The sequence below is a fragment of the Liolophura sinensis genome, chromosome 8 (genome assembly GCF_032854445.1).
Source record: "Liolophura sinensis isolate JHLJ2023 chromosome 8, CUHK_Ljap_v2, whole genome shotgun sequence".
Taxonomy (NCBI): Eukaryota; Metazoa; Mollusca; class Polyplacophora; order Chitonida; family Chitonidae; genus Liolophura; species Liolophura sinensis.
The window spans coordinates 16,706,011-16,724,361 of record NC_088302.1 but is presented as its reverse complement, the minus strand read 5'-3'; the positions used below and the strand labels follow the sequence as shown (position 1 = coordinate 16,724,361).

General features: G+C 44.1%; 39 non-coding genes across 39 annotated transcripts; 25 read left to right on the top strand and 14 right to left on the bottom strand.

Annotated features, from left to right (window-relative positions):
- The first annotated feature begins 116 nt into the window (after positions 1-116).
- Positions 117-235, top strand: LOC135474418 (5S ribosomal RNA). Its single transcript, XR_010444900.1, has one exon. It is a non-coding gene; the product is annotated as a 5S ribosomal RNA (ribosomal RNA).
- Positions 236-514: 279 nt separating this feature from the next.
- Positions 515-633, top strand: LOC135474406 (5S ribosomal RNA). Its single transcript, XR_010444889.1, has one exon. It is a non-coding gene; the product is annotated as a 5S ribosomal RNA (ribosomal RNA).
- A 252-nt stretch (positions 634-885) lies between these two features.
- LOC135474381 (U6 spliceosomal RNA) lies at positions 886-992 on the bottom strand. The gene has a single exon (XR_010444864.1). It is a non-coding gene; the product is annotated as a U6 spliceosomal RNA (small nuclear RNA).
- A 530-nt stretch (positions 993-1,522) lies between these two features.
- On the top strand, positions 1,523-1,641 carry LOC135474290 (5S ribosomal RNA). Its single transcript, XR_010444779.1, has one exon. It is a non-coding gene; the product is annotated as a 5S ribosomal RNA (ribosomal RNA).
- A 279-nt stretch (positions 1,642-1,920) lies between these two features.
- LOC135474395 (5S ribosomal RNA) lies at positions 1,921-2,039 on the top strand. The gene has a single exon (XR_010444878.1). It is a non-coding gene; the product is annotated as a 5S ribosomal RNA (ribosomal RNA).
- A 252-nt stretch (positions 2,040-2,291) lies between these two features.
- On the bottom strand, positions 2,292-2,398 carry LOC135474380 (U6 spliceosomal RNA). The gene has a single exon (XR_010444863.1). It is a non-coding gene; the product is annotated as a U6 spliceosomal RNA (small nuclear RNA).
- Positions 2,399-2,928: 530 nt separating this feature from the next.
- LOC135474288 (5S ribosomal RNA) lies at positions 2,929-3,047 on the top strand. The gene has a single exon (XR_010444777.1). It is a non-coding gene; the product is annotated as a 5S ribosomal RNA (ribosomal RNA).
- A 279-nt stretch (positions 3,048-3,326) lies between these two features.
- LOC135474384 (5S ribosomal RNA) lies at positions 3,327-3,445 on the top strand. Its single transcript, XR_010444867.1, has one exon. It is a non-coding gene; the product is annotated as a 5S ribosomal RNA (ribosomal RNA).
- Positions 3,446-3,697: 252 nt separating this feature from the next.
- Positions 3,698-3,804, bottom strand: LOC135474379 (U6 spliceosomal RNA). Its single transcript, XR_010444862.1, has one exon. It is a non-coding gene; the product is annotated as a U6 spliceosomal RNA (small nuclear RNA).
- A 530-nt stretch (positions 3,805-4,334) lies between these two features.
- Positions 4,335-4,453, top strand: LOC135474372 (5S ribosomal RNA). Its single transcript, XR_010444856.1, has one exon. It is a non-coding gene; the product is annotated as a 5S ribosomal RNA (ribosomal RNA).
- Positions 4,454-4,705: 252 nt separating this feature from the next.
- Positions 4,706-4,812, bottom strand: LOC135474378 (U6 spliceosomal RNA). Its single transcript, XR_010444861.1, has one exon. It is a non-coding gene; the product is annotated as a U6 spliceosomal RNA (small nuclear RNA).
- Positions 4,813-5,342: 530 nt separating this feature from the next.
- Positions 5,343-5,461, top strand: LOC135474287 (5S ribosomal RNA). Its single transcript, XR_010444776.1, has one exon. It is a non-coding gene; the product is annotated as a 5S ribosomal RNA (ribosomal RNA).
- A 279-nt stretch (positions 5,462-5,740) lies between these two features.
- LOC135474360 (5S ribosomal RNA) lies at positions 5,741-5,859 on the top strand. Its single transcript, XR_010444844.1, has one exon. It is a non-coding gene; the product is annotated as a 5S ribosomal RNA (ribosomal RNA).
- A 252-nt stretch (positions 5,860-6,111) lies between these two features.
- LOC135474377 (U6 spliceosomal RNA) lies at positions 6,112-6,218 on the bottom strand. The gene has a single exon (XR_010444860.1). It is a non-coding gene; the product is annotated as a U6 spliceosomal RNA (small nuclear RNA).
- A 530-nt stretch (positions 6,219-6,748) lies between these two features.
- On the top strand, positions 6,749-6,867 carry LOC135474347 (5S ribosomal RNA). Its single transcript, XR_010444833.1, has one exon. It is a non-coding gene; the product is annotated as a 5S ribosomal RNA (ribosomal RNA).
- Positions 6,868-7,119: 252 nt separating this feature from the next.
- LOC135474376 (U6 spliceosomal RNA) lies at positions 7,120-7,226 on the bottom strand. The gene has a single exon (XR_010444859.1). It is a non-coding gene; the product is annotated as a U6 spliceosomal RNA (small nuclear RNA).
- A 530-nt stretch (positions 7,227-7,756) lies between these two features.
- Positions 7,757-7,875, top strand: LOC135474286 (5S ribosomal RNA). Its single transcript, XR_010444775.1, has one exon. It is a non-coding gene; the product is annotated as a 5S ribosomal RNA (ribosomal RNA).
- A 279-nt stretch (positions 7,876-8,154) lies between these two features.
- LOC135474336 (5S ribosomal RNA) lies at positions 8,155-8,273 on the top strand. The gene has a single exon (XR_010444822.1). It is a non-coding gene; the product is annotated as a 5S ribosomal RNA (ribosomal RNA).
- A 252-nt stretch (positions 8,274-8,525) lies between these two features.
- LOC135474374 (U6 spliceosomal RNA) lies at positions 8,526-8,632 on the bottom strand. The gene has a single exon (XR_010444858.1). It is a non-coding gene; the product is annotated as a U6 spliceosomal RNA (small nuclear RNA).
- Positions 8,633-9,162: 530 nt separating this feature from the next.
- LOC135474285 (5S ribosomal RNA) lies at positions 9,163-9,281 on the top strand. Its single transcript, XR_010444774.1, has one exon. It is a non-coding gene; the product is annotated as a 5S ribosomal RNA (ribosomal RNA).
- Positions 9,282-9,560: 279 nt separating this feature from the next.
- Positions 9,561-9,679, top strand: LOC135474325 (5S ribosomal RNA). The gene has a single exon (XR_010444811.1). It is a non-coding gene; the product is annotated as a 5S ribosomal RNA (ribosomal RNA).
- Positions 9,680-9,931: 252 nt separating this feature from the next.
- Positions 9,932-10,038, bottom strand: LOC135474373 (U6 spliceosomal RNA). Its single transcript, XR_010444857.1, has one exon. It is a non-coding gene; the product is annotated as a U6 spliceosomal RNA (small nuclear RNA).
- A 530-nt stretch (positions 10,039-10,568) lies between these two features.
- LOC135474313 (5S ribosomal RNA) lies at positions 10,569-10,687 on the top strand. The gene has a single exon (XR_010444800.1). It is a non-coding gene; the product is annotated as a 5S ribosomal RNA (ribosomal RNA).
- Positions 10,688-10,939: 252 nt separating this feature from the next.
- Positions 10,940-11,046, bottom strand: LOC135474371 (U6 spliceosomal RNA). Its single transcript, XR_010444855.1, has one exon. It is a non-coding gene; the product is annotated as a U6 spliceosomal RNA (small nuclear RNA).
- A 530-nt stretch (positions 11,047-11,576) lies between these two features.
- LOC135474284 (5S ribosomal RNA) lies at positions 11,577-11,695 on the top strand. The gene has a single exon (XR_010444773.1). It is a non-coding gene; the product is annotated as a 5S ribosomal RNA (ribosomal RNA).
- Positions 11,696-11,974: 279 nt separating this feature from the next.
- LOC135474283 (5S ribosomal RNA) lies at positions 11,975-12,093 on the top strand. The gene has a single exon (XR_010444772.1). It is a non-coding gene; the product is annotated as a 5S ribosomal RNA (ribosomal RNA).
- A 252-nt stretch (positions 12,094-12,345) lies between these two features.
- On the bottom strand, positions 12,346-12,452 carry LOC135474486 (U6 spliceosomal RNA). Its single transcript, XR_010444963.1, has one exon. It is a non-coding gene; the product is annotated as a U6 spliceosomal RNA (small nuclear RNA).
- A 530-nt stretch (positions 12,453-12,982) lies between these two features.
- On the top strand, positions 12,983-13,101 carry LOC135474301 (5S ribosomal RNA). Its single transcript, XR_010444789.1, has one exon. It is a non-coding gene; the product is annotated as a 5S ribosomal RNA (ribosomal RNA).
- Positions 13,102-13,353: 252 nt separating this feature from the next.
- LOC135474370 (U6 spliceosomal RNA) lies at positions 13,354-13,460 on the bottom strand. The gene has a single exon (XR_010444854.1). It is a non-coding gene; the product is annotated as a U6 spliceosomal RNA (small nuclear RNA).
- A 530-nt stretch (positions 13,461-13,990) lies between these two features.
- Positions 13,991-14,109, top strand: LOC135474282 (5S ribosomal RNA). Its single transcript, XR_010444771.1, has one exon. It is a non-coding gene; the product is annotated as a 5S ribosomal RNA (ribosomal RNA).
- Positions 14,110-14,388: 279 nt separating this feature from the next.
- Positions 14,389-14,507, top strand: LOC135474289 (5S ribosomal RNA). Its single transcript, XR_010444778.1, has one exon. It is a non-coding gene; the product is annotated as a 5S ribosomal RNA (ribosomal RNA).
- Positions 14,508-14,759: 252 nt separating this feature from the next.
- Positions 14,760-14,866, bottom strand: LOC135474369 (U6 spliceosomal RNA). Its single transcript, XR_010444853.1, has one exon. It is a non-coding gene; the product is annotated as a U6 spliceosomal RNA (small nuclear RNA).
- Positions 14,867-15,396: 530 nt separating this feature from the next.
- Positions 15,397-15,515, top strand: LOC135474281 (5S ribosomal RNA). Its single transcript, XR_010444770.1, has one exon. It is a non-coding gene; the product is annotated as a 5S ribosomal RNA (ribosomal RNA).
- Positions 15,516-15,794: 279 nt separating this feature from the next.
- On the top strand, positions 15,795-15,913 carry LOC135474278 (5S ribosomal RNA). The gene has a single exon (XR_010444767.1). It is a non-coding gene; the product is annotated as a 5S ribosomal RNA (ribosomal RNA).
- Positions 15,914-16,165: 252 nt separating this feature from the next.
- Positions 16,166-16,272, bottom strand: LOC135474368 (U6 spliceosomal RNA). Its single transcript, XR_010444852.1, has one exon. It is a non-coding gene; the product is annotated as a U6 spliceosomal RNA (small nuclear RNA).
- A 530-nt stretch (positions 16,273-16,802) lies between these two features.
- On the top strand, positions 16,803-16,921 carry LOC135474280 (5S ribosomal RNA). Its single transcript, XR_010444769.1, has one exon. It is a non-coding gene; the product is annotated as a 5S ribosomal RNA (ribosomal RNA).
- Positions 16,922-17,200: 279 nt separating this feature from the next.
- LOC135474266 (5S ribosomal RNA) lies at positions 17,201-17,319 on the top strand. Its single transcript, XR_010444756.1, has one exon. It is a non-coding gene; the product is annotated as a 5S ribosomal RNA (ribosomal RNA).
- A 252-nt stretch (positions 17,320-17,571) lies between these two features.
- Positions 17,572-17,678, bottom strand: LOC135474367 (U6 spliceosomal RNA). Its single transcript, XR_010444851.1, has one exon. It is a non-coding gene; the product is annotated as a U6 spliceosomal RNA (small nuclear RNA).
- A 530-nt stretch (positions 17,679-18,208) lies between these two features.
- Positions 18,209-18,327, top strand: LOC135474279 (5S ribosomal RNA). Its single transcript, XR_010444768.1, has one exon. It is a non-coding gene; the product is annotated as a 5S ribosomal RNA (ribosomal RNA).
- Positions 18,328-18,351: the final 24 nt, after the last annotated feature.

The following is an 18,351-nucleotide window of genomic DNA, read 5'->3' as shown; positions in this document are numbered from 1 at the left end:
TTTGTTGTCTTCGTTCAAACGGCCATCCAGCCTCTTCACTGTTTGGTGCACTTGTTCTGATATTCCATGCATTTTATTTCACCACCAATATATAGCAAAGTTTTACCCCAACAAGAGCCTACGGCCATATCACGTTGAAAACACCGGTTCTCGTCCGAACACCGAAGTTAAGCAACGTCGAGCCCGGTTAGTACTTGGATGGGTGACCGCCTGGGAACACCGGGTGCTGTAGGCTAGCAACCTCTTTTTTTGTTTTTTTTTTCTCTCTCTCTCTTTTTCTTCATTAATACCAAGATGTATGTACCCATGGTGGGTGGGGAAATGTGGATATGAGTTATCGCCCCTAGTGTGACTTGTATGGTCCATCTAAGCCAAGACAGACGTGGGATGGCAGGGAGTTTGTTGTCTTCGTTCAAACGGCCATCCAGCCTCTTCACTGTTTGGTGCACTTGTTCTGATATTCCATGCATTTTATTTCACCACCAATATATAGCAAAGTTTTACCCAAACCAGTGCCTACGGCCATATCACGTTGAAAACACCGGTTCTCGTCCGAACACCGAAGTTAAGCAACGTCGAGCCCGGTTAGTACTTGGATGGGTGACCGCCTGGGAACACCGGGTGCTGTAGGCTAGCAACCTCTTTTTTTTTTTTTTTTTTTCTTTTTTTCTCTCTCTCTCTTTTTCTTCATTAATACCAAGATGTATGTACCCAGATAAATAAGGATAAACTGAATTGAACCAACGATATGAATCCGAATTCTTGCTTTTTTGTTTTTCTGCTCCAGGACATCCAGACGATCTTTTAAAAACGCTGGGAGAACAAAAGTCTGTTACAAGCGCTGGGAGAGACTGGGGCTGAAGAGAAAAGAAAAGAAAAGAAAAGAAAAATATGGAACGCTTCACGAATTTGCGTGTCATCCTTGCGCAGGGGCCATGCTAATCTTCTCTGTATCGTTCCAATTTTAGTATATGTACTGCCGAAGCAAGTACGAGAGTAGCAGCCATGCCGTCTTGCTTTATACAAGGCCGACGTGCACCTTTGCCGCATGATGGGCTCTTGATATTTGCATATAAACGTGTAGCCCAAAACGTAGAACCAACGTATTTAATCGTGGTTTTTTCAGTAGACGCTATCTAAATGGGTGCGCTCACAGCCTGTGGATTTTCGTTTTTTTCTCATACTAAAATGATATTTTGCCAACAAAATTTAGGTGCAAAGAAAATGAAGTACAAGTATAGTGGTTGACATGGAACAGGGGTTGGGACGATGCTCCCAATGCGGACACACACACGCAGCCACACGCTATGTACACTGGTGGGTGGGGAAATGTGGATATGAGTTATCGCCCCTAGTGTGACTTGTATGGTCCATCTAAGCCAAGACAGACGTGGGATGGCAGGGAGTTTGTTGTCTTCGTTCAAACGGCCATCCAGCCTCTTCACTGTTTGGTGCACTTGTTCTGATATTCCATGCATTTTATTTCACCACCAATATATAGCAAAGTTTTACCCCAACAAGAGCCTACGGCCATATCACGTTGAAAACACCGGTTCTCGTCTGAACACCGAAGTTAAGCAACGTCGAGCCCGGTTAGTACTTGGATGGGTGACCGCCTGGGAACACCGGGTGCTGTAGGCTAGCAACCTCTTTTTTTGTTTTTTTTTTCTCTCTCTCTCTTTTTCTTCATTAATACCAAGATGTATGTACCCATGGTGGGTGGGGAAATGTGGATATGAGTTATCGCCCCTAGTGTGACTTGTATGGTCCATCTAAGCCAAGACAGACGTGGGATGGCAGGGAGTTTGTTGTCTTCGTTCAAACGGCCATCCAGCCTCTTCACTGTTTGGTGCACTTGTTCTGATATTCCATGCATTTTATTTCACCACCAATATATAGCAAAGTTTTACCCAAACCAGTGCCTACGGCCATATCACGTTGAAAACACCGGTTCTCGTCCGAACACCGAAGTTAAGCAACGTCGAGCCCGGTTAGTACTTGGATGGGTGACCGCCTGGGAACACCGGGTGCTGTAGGCTAGCAACCTCTTTTTTTTTTTTTTTTTTTCTTTTTTTCTCTCTCTCTCTTTTTCTTCATTAATACCAAGATGTATGTACCCAGATAAATAAGGATAAACTGAATTGAACCAACGATATGAATCCGAATTCTTGCTTTTTTGTTTTTCTGCTCCAGGACATCCAGACGATCTTTTAAAAACGCTGGGAGAACAAAAGTCTGTTACAAGCGCTGGGAGAGACTGGGGCTGAAGAGAAAAGAAAAGAAAAGAAAAGAAAAATATGGAACGCTTCACGAATTTGCGTGTCATCCTTGCGCAGGGGCCATGCTAATCTTCTCTGTATCGTTCCAATTTTAGTATATGTACTGCCGAAGCAAGTACGAGAGTAGCAGCCATGCCGTCTTGCTTTATACAAGGCCGACGTGCACCTTTGCCGCATGATGGGCTCTTGATATTTGCATATAAACGTGTAGCCCAAAACGTAGAACCAACGTATTTAATCGTGGTTTTTTCAGTAGACGCTATCTAAATGGGTGCGCTCACAGCCTGTGGATTTTCGTTTTTTTCTCATACTAAAATGATATTTTGCCAACAAAATTTAGGTGCAAAGAAAATGAAGTACAAGTATAGTGGTTGACATGGAACAGGGGTTGGGACGATGCTCCCAATGCGGACACACACACGCAGCCACACGCTATGTACACTGGTGGGTGGGGAAATGTGGATATGAGTTATCGCCCCTAGTGTGACTTGTATGGTCCATCTAAGCCAAGACAGACGTGGGATGGCAGGGAGTTTGTTGTCTTCGTTCAAACGGCCATCCAGCCTCTTCACTGTTTGGTGCACTTGTTCTGATATTCCATGCATTTTATTTCACCACCAATATATAGCAAAGTTTTACCCCAACAAGAGCCTACGGCCATATCACGTTGAAAACACCGGTTCTCGTCTGAACACCGAAGTTAAGCAACGTCGAGCCCGGTTAGTACTTGGATGGGTGACCGCCTGGGAACACCGGGTGCTGTAGGCTAGCAACCTCTTTTTTTGTTTTTTTTTTCTCTCTCTCTCTTTTTCTTCATTAATACCAAGATGTATGTACCCATGGTGGGTGGGGAAATGTGGATATGAGTTATCGCCCCTAGTGTGACTTGTATGGTCCATCTAAGCCAAGACAGACGTGGGATGGCAGGGAGTTTGTTGTCTTCGTTCAAACGGCCATCCAGCCTCTTCACTGTTTGGTGCACTTGTTCTGATATTCCATGCATTTTATTTCACCACCAATATATAGCAAAGTTTTACCCAAACCAGTGCCTACGGCCATATCACGTTGAAAACACCGGTTCTCGTCCGAACACCGAAGTTAAGCAACGTCGAGCCCGGTTAGTACTTGGATGGGTGACCGCCTGGGAACACCGGGTGCTGTAGGCTAGCAACCTCTTTTTTTTTTTTTTTTTTTCTTTTTTTCTCTCTCTCTCTTTTTCTTCATTAATACCAAGATGTATGTACCCAGATAAATAAGGATAAACTGAATTGAACCAACGATATGAATCCGAATTCTTGCTTTTTTGTTTTTCTGCTCCAGGACATCCAGACGATCTTTTAAAAACGCTGGGAGAACAAAAGTCTGTTACAAGCGCTGGGAGAGACTGGGGCTGAAGAGAAAAGAAAAGAAAAGAAAAGAAAAATATGGAACGCTTCACGAATTTGCGTGTCATCCTTGCGCAGGGGCCATGCTAATCTTCTCTGTATCGTTCCAATTTTAGTATATGTACTGCCGAAGCAAGTACGAGAGTAGCAGCCATGCCGTCTTGCTTTATACAAGGCCGACGTGCACCTTTGCCGCATGATGGGCTCTTGATATTTGCATATAAACGTGTAGCCCAAAACGTAGAACCAACGTATTTAATCGTGGTTTTTTCAGTAGACGCTATCTAAATGGGTGCGCTCACAGCCTGTGGATTTTCGTTTTTTTCTCATACTAAAATGATATTTTGCCAACAAAATTTAGGTGCAAAGAAAATGAAGTACAAGTATAGTGGTTGACATGGAACAGGGGTTGGGACGATGCTCCCAATGCGGACACACACACGCAGCCACACGCTATGTACACTGGTGGGTGGGGAAATGTGGATATGAGTTATCGCCCCTAGTGTGACTTGTATGGTCCATCTAAGCCAAGACAGACGTGGGATGGCAGGGAGTTTGTTGTCTTCGTTCAAACGGCCATCCAGCCTCTTCACTGTTTGGTGCACTTGTTCTGATATTCCATGCATTTTATTTCACCACCAATATATAGCAAAGTTTTACCCAAACCAGTGCCTACGGCCATATCACGTTGAAAACACCGGTTCTCGTCCGAACACCGAAGTTAAGCAACGTCGAGCCCGGTTAGTACTTGGATGGGTGACCGCCTGGGAACACCGGGTGCTGTAGGCTAGCAACCTCTTTTTTTTTTTTTTTTTTTCTTTTTTTCTCTCTCTCTCTTTTTCTTCATTAATACCAAGATGTATGTACCCAGATAAATAAGGATAAACTGAATTGAACCAACGATATGAATCCGAATTCTTGCTTTTTTGTTTTTCTGCTCCAGGACATCCAGACGATCTTTTAAAAACGCTGGGAGAACAAAAGTCTGTTACAAGCGCTGGGAGAGACTGGGGCTGAAGAGAAAAGAAAAGAAAAGAAAAGAAAAATATGGAACGCTTCACGAATTTGCGTGTCATCCTTGCGCAGGGGCCATGCTAATCTTCTCTGTATCGTTCCAATTTTAGTATATGTACTGCCGAAGCAAGTACGAGAGTAGCAGCCATGCCGTCTTGCTTTATACAAGGCCGACGTGCACCTTTGCCGCATGATGGGCTCTTGATATTTGCATATAAACGTGTAGCCCAAAACGTAGAACCAACGTATTTAATCGTGGTTTTTTCAGTAGACGCTATCTAAATGGGTGCGCTCACAGCCTGTGGATTTTCGTTTTTTTCTCATACTAAAATGATATTTTGCCAACAAAATTTAGGTGCAAAGAAAATGAAGTACAAGTATAGTGGTTGACATGGAACAGGGGTTGGGACGATGCTCCCAATGCGGACACACACACGCAGCCACACGCTATGTACACTGGTGGGTGGGGAAATGTGGATATGAGTTATCGCCCCTAGTGTGACTTGTATGGTCCATCTAAGCCAAGACAGACGTGGGATGGCAGGGAGTTTGTTGTCTTCGTTCAAACGGCCATCCAGCCTCTTCACTGTTTGGTGCACTTGTTCTGATATTCCATGCATTTTATTTCACCACCAATATATAGCAAAGTTTTACCCCAACAAGAGCCTACGGCCATATCACGTTGAAAACACCGGTTCTCGTCTGAACACCGAAGTTAAGCAACGTCGAGCCCGGTTAGTACTTGGATGGGTGACCGCCTGGGAACACCGGGTGCTGTAGGCTAGCAACCTCTTTTTTTGTTTTTTTTTTCTCTCTCTCTCTTTTTCTTCATTAATACCAAGATGTATGTACCCATGGTGGGTGGGGAAATGTGGATATGAGTTATCGCCCCTAGTGTGACTTGTATGGTCCATCTAAGCCAAGACAGACGTGGGATGGCAGGGAGTTTGTTGTCTTCGTTCAAACGGCCATCCAGCCTCTTCACTGTTTGGTGCACTTGTTCTGATATTCCATGCATTTTATTTCACCACCAATATATAGCAAAGTTTTACCCAAACCAGTGCCTACGGCCATATCACGTTGAAAACACCGGTTCTCGTCCGAACACCGAAGTTAAGCAACGTCGAGCCCGGTTAGTACTTGGATGGGTGACCGCCTGGGAACACCGGGTGCTGTAGGCTAGCAACCTCTTTTTTTTTTTTTTTTTTTCTTTTTTTCTCTCTCTCTCTTTTTCTTCATTAATACCAAGATGTATGTACCCAGATAAATAAGGATAAACTGAATTGAACCAACGATATGAATCCGAATTCTTGCTTTTTTGTTTTTCTGCTCCAGGACATCCAGACGATCTTTTAAAAACGCTGGGAGAACAAAAGTCTGTTACAAGCGCTGGGAGAGACTGGGGCTGAAGAGAAAAGAAAAGAAAAGAAAAGAAAAATATGGAACGCTTCACGAATTTGCGTGTCATCCTTGCGCAGGGGCCATGCTAATCTTCTCTGTATCGTTCCAATTTTAGTATATGTACTGCCGAAGCAAGTACGAGAGTAGCAGCCATGCCGTCTTGCTTTATACAAGGCCGACGTGCACCTTTGCCGCATGATGGGCTCTTGATATTTGCATATAAACGTGTAGCCCAAAACGTAGAACCAACGTATTTAATCGTGGTTTTTTCAGTAGACGCTATCTAAATGGGTGCGCTCACAGCCTGTGGATTTTCGTTTTTTTCTCATACTAAAATGATATTTTGCCAACAAAATTTAGGTGCAAAGAAAATGAAGTACAAGTATAGTGGTTGACATGGAACAGGGGTTGGGACGATGCTCCCAATGCGGACACACACACGCAGCCACACGCTATGTACACTGGTGGGTGGGGAAATGTGGATATGAGTTATCGCCCCTAGTGTGACTTGTATGGTCCATCTAAGCCAAGACAGACGTGGGATGGCAGGGAGTTTGTTGTCTTCGTTCAAACGGCCATCCAGCCTCTTCACTGTTTGGTGCACTTGTTCTGATATTCCATGCATTTTATTTCACCACCAATATATAGCAAAGTTTTACCCAAACCAGTGCCTACGGCCATATCACGTTGAAAACACCGGTTCTCGTCCGAACACCGAAGTTAAGCAACGTCGAGCCCGGTTAGTACTTGGATGGGTGACCGCCTGGGAACACCGGGTGCTGTAGGCTAGCAACCTCTTTTTTTTTTTTTTTTTTTCTTTTTTTCTCTCTCTCTCTTTTTCTTCATTAATACCAAGATGTATGTACCCAGATAAATAAGGATAAACTGAATTGAACCAACGATATGAATCCGAATTCTTGCTTTTTTGTTTTTCTGCTCCAGGACATCCAGACGATCTTTTAAAAACGCTGGGAGAACAAAAGTCTGTTACAAGCGCTGGGAGAGACTGGGGCTGAAGAGAAAAGAAAAGAAAAGAAAAGAAAAATATGGAACGCTTCACGAATTTGCGTGTCATCCTTGCGCAGGGGCCATGCTAATCTTCTCTGTATCGTTCCAATTTTAGTATATGTACTGCCGAAGCAAGTACGAGAGTAGCAGCCATGCCGTCTTGCTTTATACAAGGCCGACGTGCACCTTTGCCGCATGATGGGCTCTTGATATTTGCATATAAACGTGTAGCCCAAAACGTAGAACCAACGTATTTAATCGTGGTTTTTTCAGTAGACGCTATCTAAATGGGTGCGCTCACAGCCTGTGGATTTTCGTTTTTTTCTCATACTAAAATGATATTTTGCCAACAAAATTTAGGTGCAAAGAAAATGAAGTACAAGTATAGTGGTTGACATGGAACAGGGGTTGGGACGATGCTCCCAATGCGGACACACACACGCAGCCACACGCTATGTACACTGGTGGGTGGGGAAATGTGGATATGAGTTATCGCCCCTAGTGTGACTTGTATGGTCCATCTAAGCCAAGACAGACGTGGGATGGCAGGGAGTTTGTTGTCTTCGTTCAAACGGCCATCCAGCCTCTTCACTGTTTGGTGCACTTGTTCTGATATTCCATGCATTTTATTTCACCACCAATATATAGCAAAGTTTTACCCCAACAAGAGCCTACGGCCATATCACGTTGAAAACACCGGTTCTCGTCTGAACACCGAAGTTAAGCAACGTCGAGCCCGGTTAGTACTTGGATGGGTGACCGCCTGGGAACACCGGGTGCTGTAGGCTAGCAACCTCTTTTTTTGTTTTTTTTTTCTCTCTCTCTCTTTTTCTTCATTAATACCAAGATGTATGTACCCATGGTGGGTGGGGAAATGTGGATATGAGTTATCGCCCCTAGTGTGACTTGTATGGTCCATCTAAGCCAAGACAGACGTGGGATGGCAGGGAGTTTGTTGTCTTCGTTCAAACGGCCATCCAGCCTCTTCACTGTTTGGTGCACTTGTTCTGATATTCCATGCATTTTATTTCACCACCAATATATAGCAAAGTTTTACCCAAACCAGTGCCTACGGCCATATCACGTTGAAAACACCGGTTCTCGTCCGAACACCGAAGTTAAGCAACGTCGAGCCCGGTTAGTACTTGGATGGGTGACCGCCTGGGAACACCGGGTGCTGTAGGCTAGCAACCTCTTTTTTTTTTTTTTTTTTTCTTTTTTTCTCTCTCTCTCTTTTTCTTCATTAATACCAAGATGTATGTACCCAGATAAATAAGGATAAACTGAATTGAACCAACGATATGAATCCGAATTCTTGCTTTTTTGTTTTTCTGCTCCAGGACATCCAGACGATCTTTTAAAAACGCTGGGAGAACAAAAGTCTGTTACAAGCGCTGGGAGAGACTGGGGCTGAAGAGAAAAGAAAAGAAAAGAAAAGAAAAATATGGAACGCTTCACGAATTTGCGTGTCATCCTTGCGCAGGGGCCATGCTAATCTTCTCTGTATCGTTCCAATTTTAGTATATGTACTGCCGAAGCAAGTACGAGAGTAGCAGCCATGCCGTCTTGCTTTATACAAGGCCGACGTGCACCTTTGCCGCATGATGGGCTCTTGATATTTGCATATAAACGTGTAGCCCAAAACGTAGAACCAACGTATTTAATCGTGGTTTTTTCAGTAGACGCTATCTAAATGGGTGCGCTCACAGCCTGTGGATTTTCGTTTTTTTCTCATACTAAAATGATATTTTGCCAACAAAATTTAGGTGCAAAGAAAATGAAGTACAAGTATAGTGGTTGACATGGAACAGGGGTTGGGACGATGCTCCCAATGCGGACACACACACGCAGCCACACGCTATGTACACTGGTGGGTGGGGAAATGTGGATATGAGTTATCGCCCCTAGTGTGACTTGTATGGTCCATCTAAGCCAAGACAGACGTGGGATGGCAGGGAGTTTGTTGTCTTCGTTCAAACGGCCATCCAGCCTCTTCACTGTTTGGTGCACTTGTTCTGATATTCCATGCATTTTATTTCACCACCAATATATAGCAAAGTTTTACCCCAACAAGAGCCTACGGCCATATCACGTTGAAAACACCGGTTCTCGTCTGAACACCGAAGTTAAGCAACGTCGAGCCCGGTTAGTACTTGGATGGGTGACCGCCTGGGAACACCGGGTGCTGTAGGCTAGCAACCTCTTTTTTTGTTTTTTTTTTCTCTCTCTCTCTTTTTCTTCATTAATACCAAGATGTATGTACCCATGGTGGGTGGGGAAATGTGGATATGAGTTATCGCCCCTAGTGTGACTTGTATGGTCCATCTAAGCCAAGACAGACGTGGGATGGCAGGGAGTTTGTTGTCTTCGTTCAAACGGCCATCCAGCCTCTTCACTGTTTGGTGCACTTGTTCTGATATTCCATGCATTTTATTTCACCACCAATATATAGCAAAGTTTTACCCAAACCAGTGCCTACGGCCATATCACGTTGAAAACACCGGTTCTCGTCCGAACACCGAAGTTAAGCAACGTCGAGCCCGGTTAGTACTTGGATGGGTGACCGCCTGGGAACACCGGGTGCTGTAGGCTAGCAACCTCTTTTTTTTTTTTTTTTTTTCTTTTTTTCTCTCTCTCTCTTTTTCTTCATTAATACCAAGATGTATGTACCCAGATAAATAAGGATAAACTGAATTGAACCAACGATATGAATCCGAATTCTTGCTTTTTTGTTTTTCTGCTCCAGGACATCCAGACGATCTTTTAAAAACGCTGGGAGAACAAAAGTCTGTTACAAGCGCTGGGAGAGACTGGGGCTGAAGAGAAAAGAAAAGAAAAGAAAAGAAAAATATGGAACGCTTCACGAATTTGCGTGTCATCCTTGCGCAGGGGCCATGCTAATCTTCTCTGTATCGTTCCAATTTTAGTATATGTACTGCCGAAGCAAGTACGAGAGTAGCAGCCATGCCGTCTTGCTTTATACAAGGCCGACGTGCACCTTTGCCGCATGATGGGCTCTTGATATTTGCATATAAACGTGTAGCCCAAAACGTAGAACCAACGTATTTAATCGTGGTTTTTTCAGTAGACGCTATCTAAATGGGTGCGCTCACAGCCTGTGGATTTTCGTTTTTTTCTCATACTAAAATGATATTTTGCCAACAAAATTTAGGTGCAAAGAAAATGAAGTACAAGTATAGTGGTTGACATGGAACAGGGGTTGGGACGATGCTCCCAATGCGGACACACACACGCAGCCACACGCTATGTACACTGGTGGGTGGGGAAATGTGGATATGAGTTATCGCCCCTAGTGTGACTTGTATGGTCCATCTAAGCCAAGACAGACGTGGGATGGCAGGGAGTTTGTTGTCTTCGTTCAAACGGCCATCCAGCCTCTTCACTGTTTGGTGCACTTGTTCTGATATTCCATGCATTTTATTTCACCACCAATATATAGCAAAGTTTTACCCAAACCAGTGCCTACGGCCATATCACGTTGAAAACACCGGTTCTCGTCCGAACACCGAAGTTAAGCAACGTCGAGCCCGGTTAGTACTTGGATGGGTGACCGCCTGGGAACACCGGGTGCTGTAGGCTAGCAACCTCTTTTTTTTTTTTTTTTTTTCTTTTTTTCTCTCTCTCTCTTTTTCTTCATTAATACCAAGATGTATGTACCCAGATAAATAAGGATAAACTGAATTGAACCAACGATATGAATCCGAATTCTTGCTTTTTTGTTTTTCTGCTCCAGGACATCCAGACGATCTTTTAAAAACGCTGGGAGAACAAAAGTCTGTTACAAGCGCTGGGAGAGACTGGGGCTGAAGAGAAAAGAAAAGAAAAGAAAAGAAAAATATGGAACGCTTCACGAATTTGCGTGTCATCCTTGCGCAGGGGCCATGCTAATCTTCTCTGTATCGTTCCAATTTTAGTATATGTACTGCCGAAGCAAGTACGAGAGTAGCAGCCATGCCGTCTTGCTTTATACAAGGCCGACGTGCACCTTTGCCGCATGATGGGCTCTTGATATTTGCATATAAACGTGTAGCCCAAAACGTAGAACCAACGTATTTAATCGTGGTTTTTTCAGTAGACGCTATCTAAATGGGTGCGCTCACAGCCTGTGGATTTTCGTTTTTTTCTCATACTAAAATGATATTTTGCCAACAAAATTTAGGTGCAAAGAAAATGAAGTACAAGTATAGTGGTTGACATGGAACAGGGGTTGGGACGATGCTCCCAATGCGGACACACACACGCAGCCACACGCTATGTACACTGGTGGGTGGGGAAATGTGGATATGAGTTATCGCCCCTAGTGTGACTTGTATGGTCCATCTAAGCCAAGACAGACGTGGGATGGCAGGGAGTTTGTTGTCTTCGTTCAAACGGCCATCCAGCCTCTTCACTGTTTGGTGCACTTGTTCTGATATTCCATGCATTTTATTTCACCACCAATATATAGCAAAGTTTTACCCCAACAAGAGCCTACGGCCATATCACGTTGAAAACACCGGTTCTCGTCTGAACACCGAAGTTAAGCAACGTCGAGCCCGGTTAGTACTTGGATGGGTGACCGCCTGGGAACACCGGGTGCTGTAGGCTAGCAACCTCTTTTTTTGTTTTTTTTTTCTCTCTCTCTCTTTTTCTTCATTAATACCAAGATGTATGTACCCATGGTGGGTGGGGAAATGTGGATATGAGTTATCGCCCCTAGTGTGACTTGTATGGTCCATCTAAGCCAAGACAGACGTGGGATGGCAGGGAGTTTGTTGTCTTCGTTCAAACGGCCATCCAGCCTCTTCACTGTTTGGTGCACTTGTTCTGATATTCCATGCATTTTATTTCACCACCAATATATAGCAAAGTTTTACCCAAACCAGTGCCTACGGCCATATCACGTTGAAAACACCGGTTCTCGTCTGAACACCGAAGTTAAGCAACGTCGAGCCCGGTTAGTACTTGGATGGGTGACCGCCTGGGAACACCGGGTGCTGTAGGCTAGCAACCTCTTTTTTTTTTTTTTTTTTTCTTTTTTTCTCTCTCTCTCTTTTTCTTCATTAATACCAAGATGTATGTACCCAGATAAATAAGGATAAACTGAATTGAACCAACGATATGAATCCGAATTCTTGCTTTTTTGTTTTTCTGCTCCAGGACATCCAGACGATCTTTTAAAAACGCTGGGAGAACAAAAGTCTGTTACAAGCGCTGGGAGAGACTGGGGCTGAAGAGAAAAGAAAAGAAAAGAAAAGAAAAATATGGAACGCTTCACGAATTTGCGTGTCATCCTTGCACAGGGGCCATGCTAATCTTCTCTGTATCGTTCCAATTTTAGTATATGTACTGCCGAAGCAAGTACGAGAGTAGCAGCCATGCCGTCTTGCTTTATACAAGGCCGACGTGCACCTTTGCCGCATGATGGGCTCTTGATATTTGCATATAAACGTGTAGCCCAAAACGTAGAACCAATGTATTTAATCGTGGTTTTTTCAGTAGACGCTATCTAAATGGGTGCGCTCACAGCCTGTGGATTTTCGTTTTTTTCTCATACTAAAATGATATTTTGCCAACAAAATTTAGGTGCAAAGAAAATGAAGTACAAGTATAGTGGTTGACATGGAACAGGGGTTGGGACGATGCTCCCAATGCGGACACACACACGCAGCCACACGCTATGTACACTGGTGGGTGGGGAAATGTGGATATGAGTTATCGCCCCTAGTGTGACTTGTATGGTCCATCTAAGCCAAGACAGACGTGGGATGGCAGGGAGTTTGTTGTCTTCGTTCAAACGGCCATCCAGCCTCTTCACTGTTTGGTGCACTTGTTCTGATATTCCATGCATTTTATTTCACCACCAATATATAGCAAAGTTTTACCCAAACCAGTGCCTACGGCCATATCACGTTGAAAACACCGGTTCTCGTCCGAACACCGAAGTTAAGCAACGTCGAGCCCGGTTAGTACTTGGATGGGTGACCGCCTGGGAACACCGGGTGCTGTAGGCTAGCAACCTCTTTTTTTTTTTTTTTTTTTCTTTTTTTCTCTCTCTCTCTTTTTCTTCATTAATACCAAGATGTATGTACCCAGATAAATAAGGATAAACTGAATTGAACCAACGATATGAATCCGAATTCTTGCTTTTTTGTTTTTCTGCTCCAGGACATCCAGACGATCTTTTAAAAACGCTGGGAGAACAAAAGTCTGTTACAAGCGCTGGGAGAGACTGGGGCTGAAGAGAAAAGAAAAGAAAAGAAAAGAAAAATATGGAACGCTTCACGAATTTGCGTGTCATCCTTGCGCAGGGGCCATGCTAATCTTCTCTGTATCGTTCCAATTTTAGTATATGTACTGCCGAAGCAAGTACGAGAGTAGCAGCCATGCCGTCTTGCTTTATACAAGGCCGACGTGCACCTTTGCCGCATGATGGGCTCTTGATATTTGCATATAAACGTGTAGCCCAAAACGTAGAACCAACGTATTTAATCGTGGTTTTTTCAGTAGACGCTATCTAAATGGGTGCGCTCACAGCCTGTGGATTTTCGTTTTTTTCTCATACTAAAATGATATTTTGCCAACAAAATTTAGGTGCAAAGAAAATGAAGTACAAGTATAGTGGTTGACATGGAACAGGGGTTGGGACGATGCTCCCAATGCGGACACACACACGCAGCCACACGCTATGTACACTGGTGGGTGGGGAAATGTGGATATGAGTTATCGCCCCTAGTGTGACTTGTATGGTCCATCTAAGCCAAGACAGACGTGGGATGGCAGGGAGTTTGTTGTCTTCGTTCAAACGGCCATCCAGCCTCTTCACTGTTTGGTGCACTTGTTCTGATATTCCATGCATTTTATTTCACCACCAATATATAGCAAAGTTTTACCCCAACAAGAGCCTACGGCCATATCACGTTGAAAACACCGGTTCTCGTCTGAACACCGAAGTTAAGCAACGTCGAGCCCGGTTAGTACTTGGATGGGTGACCGCCTGGGAACACCGGGTGCTGTAGGCTAGCAACCTCTTTTTTTGTTTTTTTTTTCTCTCTCTCTCTTTTTCTTCATTAATACCAAGATGTATGTACCCATGGTGGGTGGGGAAATGTGGATATGAGTTATCGCCCCTAGTGTGACTTGTATGGTCCATCTAAGCCAAGACAGACGTGGGATGGCAGGGAGTTTGTTGTCTTCGTTCAAACGGCCATCCAGCCTCTTCACTGTTTGGTGCACTTGTTCTGATATTCCATGCATTTTATTTCACCACCAATATATAGCAAAGTTTTACCCAAACCAGTGCCTACGGCCATATCACGTTGAAAACACCGGTTCTCGTCCGAACACCGAAGTTAAGCAACGTCGAGCCCGGTTAGTACTTGGATGGGTGACCGCCTGGGAACACCGGGTGCTGTAGGCTAGCAACCTCTTTTTTTTTTTTTTTTTTTCTTTTTTTCTCTCTCTCTCTTTTTCTTCATTAATACCAAGATGTATGTACCCAGATAAATAAGGATAAACTGAATTGAACCAACGATATGAATCCGAATTCTTGCTTTTTTGTTTTTCTGCTCCAGGACATCCAGACGATCTTTTAAAAACGCTGGGAGAACAAAAGTCTGTTACAAGCGCTGGGAGAGACTGGGGCTGAAGAGAAAAGAAAAGAAAAGAAAAGAAAAATATGGAACGCTTCACGAATTTGCGTGTCATCCTTGCGCAGGGGCCATGCTAATCTTCTCTGTATCGTTCCAATTTTAGTATATGTACTGCCGAAGCAAGTACGAGAGTAGCAGCCATGCCGTCTTGCTTTATACAAGGCCGACGTGCACCTTTGCCGCATGATGGGCTCTTGATATTTGCATATAAACGTGTAGCCCAAAACGTAGAACCAACGTATTTAATCGTGGTTTTTTCAGTAGACGCTATCTAAATGGGTGCGCTCACAGCCTGTGGATTTTCGTTTTTTTCTCATACTAAAATGATATTTTGCCAACAAAATTTAGGTGCAAAGAAAATGAAGTACAAGTATAGTGGTTGACATGGAACAGGGGTTGGGACGATGCTCCCAATGCGGACACACACACGCAGCCACACGCTATGTACACTGGTGGGTGGGGAAATGTGGATATGAGTTATCGCCCCTAGTGTGACTTGTATGGTCCATCTAAGCCAAGACAGACGTGGGATGGCAGGGAGTTTGTTGTCTTCGTTCAAACGGCCATCCAGCCTCTTCACTGTTTGGTGCACTTGTTCTGATATTCCATGCATTTTATTTCACCACCAATATATAGCAAAGTTTTACCCCAACAAGAGCCTACGGCCATATCACGTTGAAAACACCGGTTCTCGTCTGAACACCGAAGTTAAGCAACGTCGAGCCCGGTTAGTACTTGGATGGGTGACCGCCTGGGAACACCGGGTGCTGTAGGCTAGCAACCTCTTTTTTTGTTTTTTTTTTCTCTCTCTCTCTTTTTCTTCATTAATACCAAGATGTATGTACCCATGGTGGGTGGGGAAATGTGGATATGAGTTATCGCCCCTAGTGTGACTTGTATGGTCCATCTAAGCCAAGACAGACGTGGGATGGCAGGGAGTTTGTTGTCTTCGTTCAAACGGCCATCCAGCCTCTTCACTGTTTGGTGCACTTGTTCTGATATTCCATGCATTTTATTTCACCACCAATATATAGCAAAGTTTTACCCAAACCAGTGCCTACGGCCATATCACGTTGAAAACACCGGTTCTCGTCCGAACACCGAAGTTAAGCAACGTCGAGCCCGGTTAGTACTTGGATGGGTGACCGCCTGGGAACACCGGGTGCTGTAGGCTAGCAACCTCTTTTTTTTTTTTTTTTTTTCTTTTTTTCTCTCTCTCTCTTTTTCTTCATTAATACCAAGATGTATGTACCCAGATAAATAAGGATAAACTGAATTGAACCAACGATATGAATCCGAATTCTTGCTTTTTTGTTTTTCTGCTCCAGGACATCCAGACGATCTTTTAAAAACGCTGGGAGAACAAAAGTCTGTTACAAGCGCTGGGAGAGACTGGGGCTGAAGAGAAAAGAAAAGAAAAGAAAAGAAAAATATGGAACGCTTCACGAATTTGCGTGTCATCCTTGCGCAGGGGCCATGCTAATCTTCTCTGTATCGTTCCAATTTTAGTATATGTACTGCCGAAGCAAGTACGAGAGTAGCAGCCATGCCGTCTTGCTTTATACAAGGCCGACGTGCACCTTTGCCGCATGATGGGCTCTTGATATTTGCATATAAACGTGTAGCCCAAAACGTAGAACCAACGTATTTAATCGTGGTTTTTTCAGTAGACGCTATCTAAATGGGTGCGCTCACAGCCTGTGGATTTTCGTTTTTTTCTCATACTAAAATGATATTTTGCCAACAAAATTTAGGTGCAAAGAAAATGAAGTACAAGTATAGTGGTTGACATGGAACAGGGGTTGGGACGATGCTCCCAATGCGGACACACACACGCAGCCACACGCTATGTACACTGGTGGGTGGGGAAATGTGGATATGAGTTATCGCCCCTAGTGTGACTTGTATGGTCCATCTAAGCCAAGACAGACGTGGGATGGCAGGGAGTTTGTTGTCTTCGTTCAAACGGCCATCCAGCCTCTTCACTGTTTGGTGCACTTGTTCTGATATTCCATGCATTTTATTTCACCACCAATATATAGCAAAGTTTTACCCCAACAAGAGCCTACGGCCATATCACGTTGAAAACACCGGTTCTCGTCTGAACACCGAAGTTAAGCAACGTCGAGCCCGGTTAGTACTTGGATGGGTGACCGCCTGGGAACACCGGGTGCTGTAGGCTAGCAACCTCTTTTTTTGTTTTTTTTTTCTCTCTCTCTCTTTTTCTTCATTAATACCAAGATGTATGTACCCATGGTGGGTGGGGAAATGTGGATATGAGTTATCGCCCCTAGTGTGACTTGTATGGTCCATCTAAGCCAAGACAGACGTGGGATGGCAGGGAGTTTGTTGTCTTCGTTCAAACGGCCATCCAGCCTCTTCACTGTTTGGTGCACTTGTTCTGATATTCCATGCATTTTATTTCACCACCAATATATAGCAAAGTTTTACCCAAACCAGTGCCTACGGCCATATCACGTTGAAAACACCGGTTCTCGTCCGAACACCGAAGTTAAGCAACGTCGAGCCCGGTTAGTACTTGGATGGGTGACCGCCTGGGAACACCGGGTGCTGTAGGCTAGCAACCTCTTTTTTTTTTTTTTTTTTTCTTTTTTTCTCTCTCTCTCTTTTTCTTCATTAATACCAAGATGTATGTACCCAGATAAATAAGGATAAACTGAATTGAACCAACGATATGAATCCGAATTCTTGCTTTTTTGTTTTTCTGCTCCAGGACATCCAGACGATCTTTTAAAAACGCTGGGAGAACAAAAGTCTGTTACAAGCGCTGGGAGAGACTGGGGCTGAAGAGAAAAGAAAAGAAAAGAAAAGAAAAATATGGAACGCTTCACGAATTTGCGTGTCATCCTTGCGCAGGGGCCATGCTAATCTTCTCTGTATCGTTCCAATTTTAGTATATGTACTGCCGAAGCAAGTACGAGAGTAGCAGCCATGCCGTCTTGCTTTATACAAGGCCGACGTGCACCTTTGCCGCATGATGGGCTCTTGATATTTGCATATAAACGTGTAGCCCAAAACGTAGAACCAACGTATTTAATCGTGGTTTTTTCAGTAGACGCTATCTAAATGGGTGCGCTCACAGCCTGTGGATTTTCGTTTTTTTCTCATACTAAAATGATATTTTGCCAACAAAATTTAGGTGCAAAGAAAATGAAGTACAAGTATAGTGGTTGACATGGAACAGGGGTTGGGACGATGCTCCCAATGCGGACACACACACGCAGCCACACGCTATGTACACTGGTGGGTGGGGAAATGTGGATATGAGTTATCGCCCCTAGTGTGACTTGTATGGTCCATCTAAGCCAAGACAGACGTGGGATGGCAGGGAGTTTGTTGTCTTCGTTCAAACGGCCATCCAGCCTCTTCACTGTTTGGTGCACTTGTTCTGATATTCCATGCATTTTATTTCACCACCAATATATAGCAAAGTTTTACCCCAACAAGAGCCTACGGCCATATCACGTTGAAAACACCGGTTCTCGTCTGAACACCGAAGTTAAGCAACGTCGAGCCCGGTTAGTACTTGGATGGGTGACCGCCTGGGAACACCGGGTGCTGTAGGCTAGCAACCTCTTTTTTTGTTTTTTT